The sequence below is a fragment of the Oryzias melastigma genome, linkage group LG7 (assembly GCF_002922805.2).
Source record: "Oryzias melastigma strain HK-1 linkage group LG7, ASM292280v2, whole genome shotgun sequence".
In the NCBI taxonomy this organism is placed as follows: Eukaryota; Metazoa; Chordata; class Actinopteri; order Beloniformes; family Adrianichthyidae; genus Oryzias; species Oryzias melastigma.
Window position 1 is genome coordinate 11,926,461 of NC_050518.1, and position 13,608 is coordinate 11,940,068.

The following is a 13,608-nucleotide window of genomic DNA, read 5'->3' on the forward strand; positions in this document are numbered from 1 at the left end:
AGCTACCATGTAGCTGAAAAATAGCCAAACTTCAAATATCCTAAAAAACTGGGAAAAAAGCCTAAATTAGCCAATACACCTAGCGTGTAAATACTAGCTAAACAGCATAAAAAACTTAAAAAACAAAAGCCTAAATTAGCCAAAACAGCTAGCATGTAGCTGAAATATTAGCTGAACTCCAAAATAGTCTAAAAAATCTTAGTAAACGCCAAAATAGTCCAAAAAGCAGAATGCCAATTTTTAAAACTTAAAAACCGTAACTTTTTAACATAATTATAAAAAATATAAAGGCAGGAATATTATTCCAGAATAAATCAACTTAAACCTTAAATAACTTTTGATATTTTACTCACTTTAAAAATATATTTCGTCTAAATTACACAAGTTATGAGCGCAATATAACATTGGGCCGTTAAAAACAATAAAATCAAATGATCTGCAGTCACATGTGCCTTAAAAGATAGAAAGAAATGAAGGTTTGTCCCTCTTTCCAATTAACCCTTTAACACCTGAGGCGTCATCTGTGACTAAAGACAAATTCTTTATCGTATTTTAAGTTTTCAACCGTTAACGTCATTCCAGTAGATTCTGAAGGAGAAAAGCAGCTCACGCTGGAATGACATTGATCATGTTAACGGTTGAAAACTTACAGAAAATCAAAGAACATAAAGGGTATATGTCATCAATCTTGAGAAAAATGCCACAAGAACTCGCAAAAGAGGATTTTCAGTCCAAGCCGTCTGCTCCTTGCCAGCATCAGCAATCATCCGTGCAAACATGAATATTAGACAAGATTTTTCCAAATGGATCTGATTACTACATCATCTCAAGATTTAGAAATAAACAGATGTTTGTGGTATCTCTCCAAATTCCAGTCTTGTACTTGAAGCTTAATAGATTGTTGCAGAGCAACTTGTAAATTCTCTCTTCTGCAGTGCAATCCCTTACATTTACCCAGCTGTGCTAACAAGATGCCATTAATCCAGCTACCCACGGTGCTTTGTCTCCGCTTCCGAAGGAGACAAAACACACCTTAGCCTCTGCACTGTATGCACAGATGACGGAACAAAGAAGATCTCTCCGGGTTACAATAGGTATAATAATTGTAGCAACTTCCGGAAAACACCAACAACTGGAAATGAGAAGTGTTATTTTCTATTCATATGAGAGTTTTTATCACAAAACACTGAAAACTTAGAAGTTCATCAAGTCATCTTTATGATCAAATTGTCCAAATTGTAATTTTTTTTTCTAAAGCTAGTATCCACAAAAGGTTGATGACTATAACTAGTAATAAACAATATAGTATCATAATAGGAATACTTGCCCCGCCCCCTACAAACACAGTGGTGTGTTGGTTTTCTGAGCCTGCAAGGCAAAGATAAGGGTTTATTCTAGAACTACAGATAGATGATGATTGAATCTGGATCTCTGACAAACTTGTTAGTCGTTTTGGCAAAAAATACTTCAGAATCGTCTTTGAAGTTCAGCCAGAGTCTCGAAACTGTGATTAAGTGAATCTTTTTGAGTTTAGATTTTGGTTTGTAGGATTACATCTGCACATTAATTTCAAAGCTGAAAAATAATACATTCAAATTTAAATAATTACAAGCTACCTGTTTTTTAAATTAATTTATTTTTTAGACATGGTAACATTTATTGTGATAAAATCAAGTTGCAATTTAGTTACATTTTTAAATTTCCTTGTATGGTGTGTCCACATTTATATTATTGTAAATTGCTCTTTTTTGACAAAAAAAGCATGCTTTTGGAAAAAAAAGTTAGGCTAGGCTAGCTCCTACCCCACGGATTCAAAAATGTTAGAGTTTTTGAAATATTGAGTAAAATGTGCCACTTGAAATACGAATGAGAAATTGCTCAAATCCTTTAAAAACATTGTGGACTTTGAAACTTGTGAACTTCTGCAAACTTTAGCTACAGATACCATTTAAACTTTAACATTTTCAGCGACTATGAAGTTTTTTAAGGCTATTTGGAGTTCTGCTTTTATTTTAGCAACATGTTAGCTTGTTTATGGCTAATTTCGACAAAATGCTAAAATATTGGCAACATTAGACACTTTTTTGATGTTTTAGGATAATTTGGAGTTAAACTAATATTTTAACAATATGCTAGTTGTTTTGGCAACATTTGACTTTTTTCATTTTTTTTTTATCTTATTTGGCATTCAGCTAATATTTTAACAATATGCAAGTTGTTTTGGGAAAATTTGACATTTTAATTTGGAAAACTTGATTTCTCAAATAATTACCTTAGAAAAAATAAGATATTATTTAAGTGGAAAAATTGATGTTTTAAAAAAAATGGGAAAAGAAGTGGAATTGTTTGAAAACTATATTACAATTGTGAAATATTACAATTTGGACAAATTGAACATCTGTATGCTTTTCATGTTCTTTTTGTTCTAAGGGCTATGTTTTAACTAAGATCTGCTTTTGCTGTTGTATTTTGTGCTGTTTGTTTGCTTTCTTAACTTTATGTATTATATGTAAAACTACAATTGAAAAAAAAGACATTTTTCAATATTTTTTAGCTTATTTGGCATTTAGCTAATATTTTAGCAAGCTTTCGGATTCAGCATTTTCAGCTAACTATCAGCTTCAGTATAGCAGGTAAGGCTATACATCTAGTTATTCATAGTAATGCTAGAAAGCTATGTTTTTAAATTTTTAAAAAATTGCCTTAGATGGTACACTACTTATTGGTACGTATTGGTTTACTACCAATAGAGTGAGAACATTTTTCTGTATTCATAGGGTGGTGGAAGATTCGTTTTTTTTTTTTTTTTTGACATTCATGTGTATCTTCTGAGTCCAGCAGTCATTTTTTCCAATCATTCCAACACCATTATGAACAAACCGTTTCTCTAATTTTGTTTTTCCCTGACATCAACCCATCATTGAAAATGGCACTGAAATTAGAAAAATAGATACAGTTTTTGCATCAATATGCATATATTTTCAATCCAAATATAAACATCTTTTTGTCCAGATAGTTTTTTTTAATAAGGCGGATTACCAAAGCACGCCACATATCTGCTCCTAGTACGTCAAATTTTAGAACCCTTTGTGGCCCCTCCTCTGTACTTGTGTGTATTGTCAAACCATCTTCGAAAAGACGTAAAAACTTAGATAAAAATGCTACTAATGAACAGGCGGATTCAGACTCATGCTGATGCAATGCAGAATAGATTCTTTGCATTCCACTGGAAACACAAACAATGTGTTGTTTTTCTATTAGATTAGAGGACAAATGGAGCTGGTAAAGCAAGCAGCGAACAGAAGCAGGTCATGGAATGCCAAATAAAGCAGTTTATGTTTGTAAGAGGCTGTGGAAGATACCACCACAGGATCTGGATCTGGCCTTGTGTTTCTTTCAGATAAAGATGGATCTTTTTTTTTTTTTTTTTTTTTTTTCTCCCCCTCTGTCTTTCTCCTCTCATCCTCACCACCTCTGATACGTGAGGTGATGCACGGCAAATGAATTAAAGGCCACGTCCAGACGGGCGGGCAGGGTACAGTACATCACAGCGCGGGGATGCAAACGGGGGAATGAAAGGGAAGGCGAAACGGAGAGCTGATCAGACACGGGAGCGAGTGAGGGAGATGAAAGGAGAGAATGGCGCGGGAGGACGCTGGAGAATGGGGGGAGGACAGAGACGGAGGGGAGCACGCCAAAATGTGAAGCAACGAGAGTGATAAATAGATAGGAGTGAGGAAGAAGGGGCAGGAGATGGAAGACAGGGACGAGAAAAAGGAAGAAATGAGAACAGGAAGGGAGAAGGAGAATAGGGGGAAAAGAAGGAGAAGGAGGTCATTTCTGAAAGCATGTTTTTTTTTAACCCATCCAGGGGTGTGCTTCTCATCTGCCAGCGAACATGGAATGAGGAGGGAGCACATGTCTGGCTACATGCTAACAAAATACAACGCTCACATGTGATCAATGAGCTGAGGATGAGGAGAGGCAGTTTCTGACTGCAGTTTGCGACGCACGACGCCCCTGCAGCACGCCTGACACACACATATATATAAATCAGCGTCTATTTCTGCATCATTCTTTGTTTTTGTTCTGAGCCAAAAGGATGAGTTTGAACAGCAGCACACCGAGGATGATTTTTACTATAAAAAAACACCAGTTTTGACACGCATCCTGACGGTGATAGTGATGAACGAGAAGTGAGCGCTGCAAACACCAAAGGGCGGATGCAAGCAGCAGAAGAAGGCAGGATGCACCAGTGCTGCACAACCACAGGGTGGAAGGTTTCCTCTCAGATCGCACAACAGAGGACAAAACGCACACAAATACACAACCACAGACACCCACCGTTTATATAAACATTTAACACTAACTGTCAAAACGAACAAATTGGGGGACTGGTCCTGGCAGACTCTGTATTATTTTTCAATCACTGCTCAACTAGAACTAATTATAGATTTTTATGTCAGATGCCTAAAATAGATTGGCCATAAAATCTAATTTTGCAACTATTTCTAAGAGAGGCTCACAAAACAATTTTACCGCCTGTCTCTTGGATCATATTTAGACACAATAGCATTCTATTGTTTTTGTTGGATGATTTAACATTCAGAAACACATGAAAGTATTTTATATTTGCGTCACGAGCCATTTGTTAGATTAAGAGGCAATGCTATGAAACAATTCGTTCAACTTTTATTTAAAAATTCAGAGATTTAAAGTATTTCCTTAGAGGTTTAAAGATAACATGATTAAGCCACCATTTAAGGTTTACTGAAAAGTTGCATTACCTGCAATAATGCTAGTGTGAATGCTTTTTGCTGAAAATAGTTGCAAAACATGCTGACGGTTTTTGCTGAAAATGGTGACACAATTTAGTTTAATTGCTGAAAGGATTTTCTGAAAACGCAAAAGTTATTTGCAAATTGTTAAATTTGCTAAAAGAAAGAAAATTTTGTCAAAGAACTATGAAAGAGAACTGAAGTTGACCTACATTTCTGAAAATGTTGTAGTAAAATTGCTTAAAAATCCCTACTACATGCAAATTTTCAAAAAATATTTAGATTGTTGCTTAAATATGGGCTAAATTCAAAATTTCCCTAAAAAAACCTCAGTGAAGGCCAAATTCGTAAAAATTAAAAAACACTAGCTGAACTCTGAAATAGCCTAAAACTCCCCAGTAAACTTAAATTAGTCAAAAACTTTAGCCAGTTCCAAAAAATAGAAGCTAAATTCCAAATAATTCTATAAAAACCTCAGTAGATAACAAATTAGCTAAAATGTTAGCATGTTGCTAAAATAGAAGCTAAACTCTAAATTTGCCTAAAAAAACCTCAGAAGATAATAAATTAGTGCTAAAATATTAACTAAACTCCAAAATAGATTTGATGCTAATCTACTTAAAAAATACGAAATTTGAAGACTTTCTCATTTATTTCCTATTTTGCTCAATATTTCAAAAACTATGAAGTTTATGAATACCAAAAAATACAAGCAGTAATTTTCTGAACAAGCTGAACATTTTGATACTATAAGACTGGTGAAATAGCTGAAAGTGTTTTTTTCCGTATGTAACAAACGTACGGAAAGAAGTAGGAGAATCACTATAGTGTGAACGCTCACTAAGCATTCACACAATGAGTGTTTACCTGAGTCCTGGGACAGAAGCATACAACCTTTTAAATTTAAAATTATTTGCAGCAGAATGCCTTTGTTCTCCTTAAAAATGTTTCACTCCCAAATTTTCAACAATAGGCTTTAAAACCGAGGCTGAAAATCAAAATGAGCGATGATTAGTCTTAAGGAATAAAATGACATGTTTTAAATTGTAATTTTTCAATCATAATAGCAGAAATTAGCTCAAAGAGTCGATGGCTGTTTTCTTTATTGAGAAGAATGATAATTATCGAGTTGTGAGCTGCTTTCCTATGGCCCAAACACAGCGTGAGCGGTAATGACTCAGCTTAAATTACACAGTTAAGTTTACCTCAAAAGAAGCAAAGTCAGTTCATGCTGTTTTATTGTAGACGTCAAGCTGAATTTTATTTTAATTCTTTTAGTTTGTTTTTTTGCGGCATGAGAGAAGAGTTTAAAAAAAGGAGAAAGAGAAAAGAAGTTAAGGAACTTAACATGGTTAACAGCGTACACAAAAAACACATAAAGAGAGAAAAAGTACCAAAAAAAGACTCCAGGGTTAACATTATCACTGTCATAAACAAGTGTTTACAGAAGGGATGCACAACCACAAATATTACACATAAATAAAAACAAATTTAAACACACACATATATATTGATATAATTTATGTATTGATGCTCAGTCATCATACATCTACACTCGGATGCATCCATATCTCATGCATTAGGTATGTCTACATGCATTTATGTTTGTGCAGAGAGGACCCTGATGTTACCCCACACACAAAGCCCGGGGTGGAGCAGGGTAGAACCAACCCAGTATCAGCCACCCAGAGAAGGACCGGAGGGACCGCCTCCCTGGACCAAACCCCCCAGTGGGAGCTAAAGCAGTCTGAGGTGCCTGAAGAAGATTTTTTTTTTCCTTTGAGACTTTTCGTGTTCTTCATGCAACTAATGTAAGCTGATGTGGTTTGGCTGCAGGAGCATGCAACTTTTCTGACACGCTAAGCTATCTTGATTATGTGTCTTTTGAGTCCTTTCGTAATATTTTCATTTGGTTATAAGACAAACTTTCACAGCCTATGGAAAGAACTTCTTTTCAAATTCTTTCACTGAACTGATTTTGTCCAAAAACTCTAGTTTGCAAAAAGGTGATCATTTACATATAGCGCCTGTCCTGTAACCAGTTCATCCATTCATTGTCACAATACCATGCAAGCCTCTAACGTGTAACCACCAACAGCAACATGAGTTCAGTGTCTTACCAATGGACACTAATAGAGGCGGAAACCAGAACTGCGACGTCCTGATCAGAGGTCTAGGTCTCGTTTCTACTGAGCGTTCCCATACGGTACAGTCCGGTTCGATCCGGTATTTTGAGCATTTCCATTGTTAAATGGACCCAGTTAACAGTTCGGACCCGTACCTGCTTAAGGTCCATAGTAAAATAGAGCGGGACGGTTGGGGGGAGTAGCTGTTGCCACCCGCTGATTGGTAGAAAGTGATGACGACATTAAAATGCACCAGTATAGCGGTAAATAAATAAAAAACACAAAGTTCTCTAAAGGTTGATAAATGGTCACTGTCTTCTTTCACTGAAAATGGATAGCAGAATTTGAATATAGATCAAAAATATTACTGTAAATAAACATGACATAAGGAACTGATACTAAATTTGTTATTAATGATTATAGATTTATTTGTCAGAATTTTTTTCTAAATGAAAGAGCAGTCAGATTGGTTTACTAAACTGTGTCAGACACACATAACCACTTTGAAGTCCCACTCCAATCATCTTTTGATCTATTTTAAAATCATTCCCAGTGGTGTTTTAATAATTATAATAAAAAAAATGGTATTGTTTTCTAGAACATAGTTTCTGCAGTAGTTCATTAGAAATTCACCTCTGGGTTTTGGGTCAAACTGCTGGCACAAAGCAACCCCGCCCCACTACCAACACCCTAAGAACCCTGCCTTCCCCTGTTTCATCTGGTTCTGGTGGTTCTGTGACCCTGAAAAGTGACATGTCGGGTTAAGATGACGGATATTTACAACCCTCTTATTTAAACTCTCCAGTGCTCCAAGAAAATCCATTTGGTGATTTTTAATTAAACATCCGCCTTTGGCACTTTTTAACGCCACATCAGAGATCCACCCAAGTGTGGGGTTCTTCCCATCATCCTCAGGACCTTATTTACAGTATATGTGACCTTCACCATTCAGTGCAATAGCATCACATATTCTACTATAGTGGATCTAAATGTCCCTTGGATGATAACATTCAGGAACTTTTGGATCAGTTCCACATTTACCAGGTGACAGCCTTAGTAAAATCCCTCTTTTCACTTTGGATTAACAGAACCAATATTGACGCATTTTTCATTACTGGACGGGCCAGTTGTGAACGGATGGAAGCGTCACTCTGTGTGTGTCTTTCATTCTCTGTCATTACATTAGCACAAATCCAACTAAGTGATTAGAATCAACAGCTACCATGGAAATTTGAATTATGGGGAAACGCTGTGCAGTGAGAGTGTTTACACACAAACACAAGCACACACTTCAGACAGCAACAATCAGCTGAAGCCACTTAATTGCTCCAAACCTGTGTGCCATATCAAACTATAAAGTATCACCCCGATCAGCAGGCCAGTCACTGTGATCAGTGATGGACAGTAGATGACAGGGACGGAAAGCACAGAGGACATATTTCTGTCCAATACAGCAGGTTCAGACAAAAACACATCTATTCCGGTGGGATCTCTGCCCTTAAGCTGCAGCTCGGAGTGAAACGCTGAAGAAAGCAGGACAGGTTAACCTCGATGGCCTTTCACCATCAGCTGCATGACAACGCTCAAGCCGCACACACTGACAAAATACTTTGTTCGTGCTTTTGAAAAGCCCAGCGATATAAAGCGTTTTCTAAAATGACTTACCACAGACAGCCACATAAAGGGACTTGAACCTGCCGAACACCAGCTCTAATCACATGAGCAAACTAATGTGGTTTAGAGGCTGCTGAAAGCTTCAGGCAACATCCTTTTCTTAATGAGTGCTTAAGGATCAAATGTTTAGAGTATCTAATCTCTAAATATTAGGAACAATTTGGAAACGTAACATGATACTCGACATTTTCATAATCTCAAAAGCCAAAGGTGATCACTGAACTCGATCATTTCCGGAGTCCAAAGCCAAGTCCAATCAAGTTTGATGTCCTGTGTGCTTCAAATTATTCAAACACCATCGGTTAATGTAGCAAACATGGATGTTAACGTGCTGGTTCAAAAGTTCAGAATCCCTATCAAAGCATCGGCTGTTCTAAAAATCTTTAACTTCCGGTAATAAAAGTAATCTTTATGGTTGCTGTCCCTTTCTCCAGTCACAACAGCCTTATCTGAAGAACCCAAGTAGCTGAATTTACATTTTCAAAGGGGTCAAATTAGCATTTCACTTGCATTTTGGTCAAATTATTTATAAAAATAAACTATTGTTGAACTTTTATTTATCTAGGTAGGTTGATTAAGAACAATTTATCATGTACAATGACTACTTGAGTTTGCATCGACAATAAAGAAACAGCACAACAGTGTAAACATAACATGACATCTTTTCACATCAATATTCACACTATAGTGATTCTCCTTTTCCTTTCCGTCCGTTTTTCAACCTCGAAACTCAATCACATTTCAGAAATTTCAGCAATCTTGGGAAGAAAAAATATTTACCTTATACAGAACATTACTGCTTGTACTTTTGGTTTTCGTAAACTTTATTGTTGTTTTTAAATTGAGCAAAATATGCCGCATAGGAAATGAATGAGAAATTGCTTAAACCATTGTAAAACTTTGTAAACTTTGAAACTTGTGAACTTCAGGATATACTTTCAGCTAGAGACAACATTCAAATGTTAGACATTTTTCCAGTTTTTTAGGCTAATTATGAGTTAGCTAATATTTGAGCTTTATGCTAGCTGCTATGTCAAAATTAGACTTTTTTATGTTCTTTTGTCAAAATTGGAGTTTAGTAAATAGTTTGGCTTCATGCTAGTTGTTTTGTCAAAATCACTTTTTAAAGATTTTTTTAGGCAAATTTGAAGTTTAGCTAACATTTTAGCATTATCCTAGTTGTTTAATCAAAATGAATTTTTAAAAATTATTAAGTCAAAATTGGAATTTAGCAAATATTTTAGCATCACACTAACTGTTTTGCCAAAATTAAACTTCTTTGTAAGTTCTTTATGCAAAATTGTAGTTTAGCTAGTTTTTTTAGCATTATGCTAGCTGTTTTGTCAAAATGACTTTTTAAAAATTCTTTAGGCAAATTTGGAGTTTAGCTAATATTTTAGCATCACGCTAGCTGTTTTTGGTTAATTTGGGATTTAGTTAATATTTTAGCAAGTTTTCAGTTTCATTGCTTTCAGCTGTCAGCTAAAGCCTTTTTAGCTATCAGATTTAGCTATCAGCTCTGGCATCTTTAGCGGCCACATTCAGCATACTGCATTCATTCTTGCATATCTAACAAAAGAAAGTCTACAGGGGGCACCAAGTTGATAATTCTAACAAAAAGACAAAAGCATAACCATAAAAAAATGAAAATGAGCCTGACCCATAAGAACCCATAGTGACATCAGTGTAACAGAAGAACATCAAAAATGTGTTATGTGGTCCACATCATTTTCCTTTAAGGAAAAATGGGTCTGGATTTTTATGGGTTAAATGCTTGCATCAAATCTAATTTAAAAAATGTCTTGCAAATTTACAGCTAACTAGAAGTGTAAATTACTGTGGGTTTTTTTCTGAGAACCACACATCAGTCATAGTTAAATATGAGTCACGAAGTCCACAACACCATGAAAACAAACCAAAACTGAAAGGAAGCCAAGTTAACATCAGGGTCATTTTAGAGAGCTGCTGAAGGTCGGTGGAGGCTGAAACACTTCATCAAGCTGCTGCCAGCTTTAATGAGAAGTGGCTGAACTACACAAGAGGCGAAGGAGATGAAAAATGGACAAATATGTTGTTTTTTTGTTGAAGACAAACATAAGTGTTCATTTAAGATCTTCCTATAGAAATACAGGAGGTGGAAGAACTGTTGTTTCTAATGAAAACTGCTCCTGCTCTCTTCTGCTGGTCAGAGGGTCAACAGGTTGAGCAAAGTAGTTCCTAACAGACAGTTTGAGTGAAGTTGTCATGCCTCTTTTTAATGCTGTTTGCACTTATGAAAAGCATTTTGCGTGGATTTTTTTTTTTTTTTTTTTGTGGGAAAACTAAAGTGCAGGAAGGTCGGAAGAAGTTTCGGGAAAGAATGAAGTAAACAGCTGAAACAGACAGCTTTAGTGTTTAGAGCTGCAAACTAAGTGAAAAATGCAGAACACATTCATGCCTCAAGACGTCCTCATGGTTGCCCATTCTGGCAAATATTGTACACGTTATAAAAAGTGCACATGTATTTCTCTGCACCAAGATTTGCAACACTGACTGATGTTTTGTCTCTTTTATCTGCAGCCATGTTTGACATTTATATAGTGAGAGGAAATACCTTCATGTTCCACCGCTATAATGTAAAAATATCTGTTTCCTGTTTGGAGCTGTGGCTTGTCTTGCATTTCTCCTCACTCAGCGCAGCTTCACCACCATCGTTCTCTTCAGATTTGTCAGCAGCAAGGTGAGCTGCAGAGTCGCTGACAACTTTTCTATACATTAGAAAACAAAAAAAAACAAAAAAAAGAAAAACAAGGATCTGGTGTTTCATGGGATAAAGAGCTGTTACACTCCAGTGAAATGTCCCTTGGCACTCACAATCCAACAGCTCTCCTCCTTCACTCGAGTCCGAAATGCTGACTTACTGCAGCCTGACTGGGAGCAGGTCACCAAAGAGTAATTTTAAAAACAACTCCCTGCTAGAGGTACATTATTAGGAAAAAATCTTATTTTTTTTTTTCAATTTACCTTTTTTATGTATGTAAGCACAGAAAGAAAAAAATCCTGCATTTATTGCTAGCACTTCACACTAAACTAAGCTTTATCAAGCTGCTTCCAGCACTAAATTAAGAAAATAAGGATAAATACTGTGCAGAAACAGGAACTGTGCAAGAAGATGAAGTTGAAATGAAAAGAGCAGAGATTGTGTCCTTGGAATACAGGAACTGTGCACTTAGTGTCCTTGAATTTTTATTTTTTTCCTTTTTTTCAGGTCTGTGTGAAACTACAATCCATCTTCTTTGACTTCTCTTGCACCATAAACTGTTTCCTAACTTTATCCTTAATGCAAGGTGTCAAATGGACAGTAGCCAGTTAGCCCTTTAGAGTCAAATGACACAATAAAGCTGTTTTCTGTTAGTTTCAACACCTCCAAAAATGTGTTGTCGCCAACAAATCCTTAAAAGAAAAAATGTTGATTTAAAAAAACATAAACATATATTGCTGACTAATCTTTATATGCCAAAAGGTATGAATTTTCCAAACTGTTTTAAGGATATATTTTAAAAGTAATCATTTGTGGTCTAAAGCTCAATTTTTTGCTCATTCTTTACTTTTTCTTCTTTAAAAAAGTGTACTTCTTTAGTGCGAGCTCCACCTACAGGCCAAACAGAAACGCCCTCTAGGAGAAGCAGAACAATGTTAACAATGTAAATTATCTGAACAATGTAGCTAAGCTTCTCCTTTTGAGAAACCATGTAACAGTGTATTCTCTTAACAATCTCATAGCTTCATGAATGCATTTTACAATATGTAAACTTTATCAGATTAATATAATATATTCAAAACATATAGTAGATTATTATTGAATTTCTAAACAAATATGTCTAAATGTGTAAACTGAAAATGGAATTGAATGGATCAAAAGAATAGAAAAAAAAAACGGAATCAAACCGATCCAGGCTGTGGCGAATCGAATTGATTCTGGAAATTATTATCAATACCCAGCCCTAGTAAATATGTCCAGACAGCGGCCATCCATATCAAGTGTCACTGACCGCCAGCTGCCCAGTAGCCCGAGGGTGTTGATAAAGTGGCCCATTCCGCAAAGCTGACGGCTACCTACATTCATAACCACGCCTAGGATTTAAATAAAAAAATCAATCGGGCGGTGACATGGCATCTTAAAGATTCTGCCTCCCCATCACGCAATGGCAGGTGTATTTCTGACTGTAGCATTACACGGACAACCTAAAGCTGCATATAAAGGTCACAATAGCAATAATTCATATTGTAAAGAATTCATCAAAAAATCTATTTGAAACCTTCTTTTATGTGATTTTACTTCTTTTTTTGGCTCATCCAGAATCCTGCTTGTCAGATTTCTGCACTTATGATGACGTAATGGTGAAACAAAAGAACCAACTTCTAAAGGCGCTAAGATAAAAACAGTTTCTCTTTGATTTTTCTTTCCAGGACGTTTGGTGGCTCTGCTGCTGCAGTTGGTTTTTATCATAATAGACTGCCTAAGATGTCTTTAAATGGCAACCCTTGTTTTGTTGTATTTTTAGACCTACAGAAGATTTTGACATTTCAGTTGTTTGCCTCATCCTCGTGTTCCATGGCGAAATCTCTCCACCATCTAACAACAAAGAACATCCTGGAGGCTGATTTGTCCGAGCTTCAGGGTGGATAGAAGTGTGTCGGAAGTACAGAAAGAATATAAGTTATCACAAATGGGTTAGGAAAAAACAAAGTAAATCTCCTCAAATATAGAGTCAAGCTAAAATGGATAAATACTATATCTAAGATAATGCTAAAGTGAAAACTGTTAGCTGAATGAGGCTGATGAAAATGTTATTGTTGATAGCTGAAAATGCTGAAACTGATAGCTAGCTAAAAATGCAGTTAAAATATTAACTAAACTCTAAATTAGTCTAAAGAAAAGAAAACAATGCTAAATTTGCCAAAACAGCTAGCATAATGCTAAAATATTAGCTAAACTCAAAACTATCCTAAAAAAAGGGAAAAAAAATGGAAGATATGTCAAATTTTGC

The 13,608-nt window shown here is 35.8% G+C and overlaps 1 protein-coding gene across 4 annotated transcripts in view; it reads right to left on the minus strand.

Annotated features, from left to right (window-relative positions):
- Positions 1-13,608, minus strand: part of LOC112159235 (trithorax group protein osa) — a 58,802-nt gene that overhangs the window by 18,693 nt on the left and 26,501 nt on the right. The window lies entirely within an intron of this gene.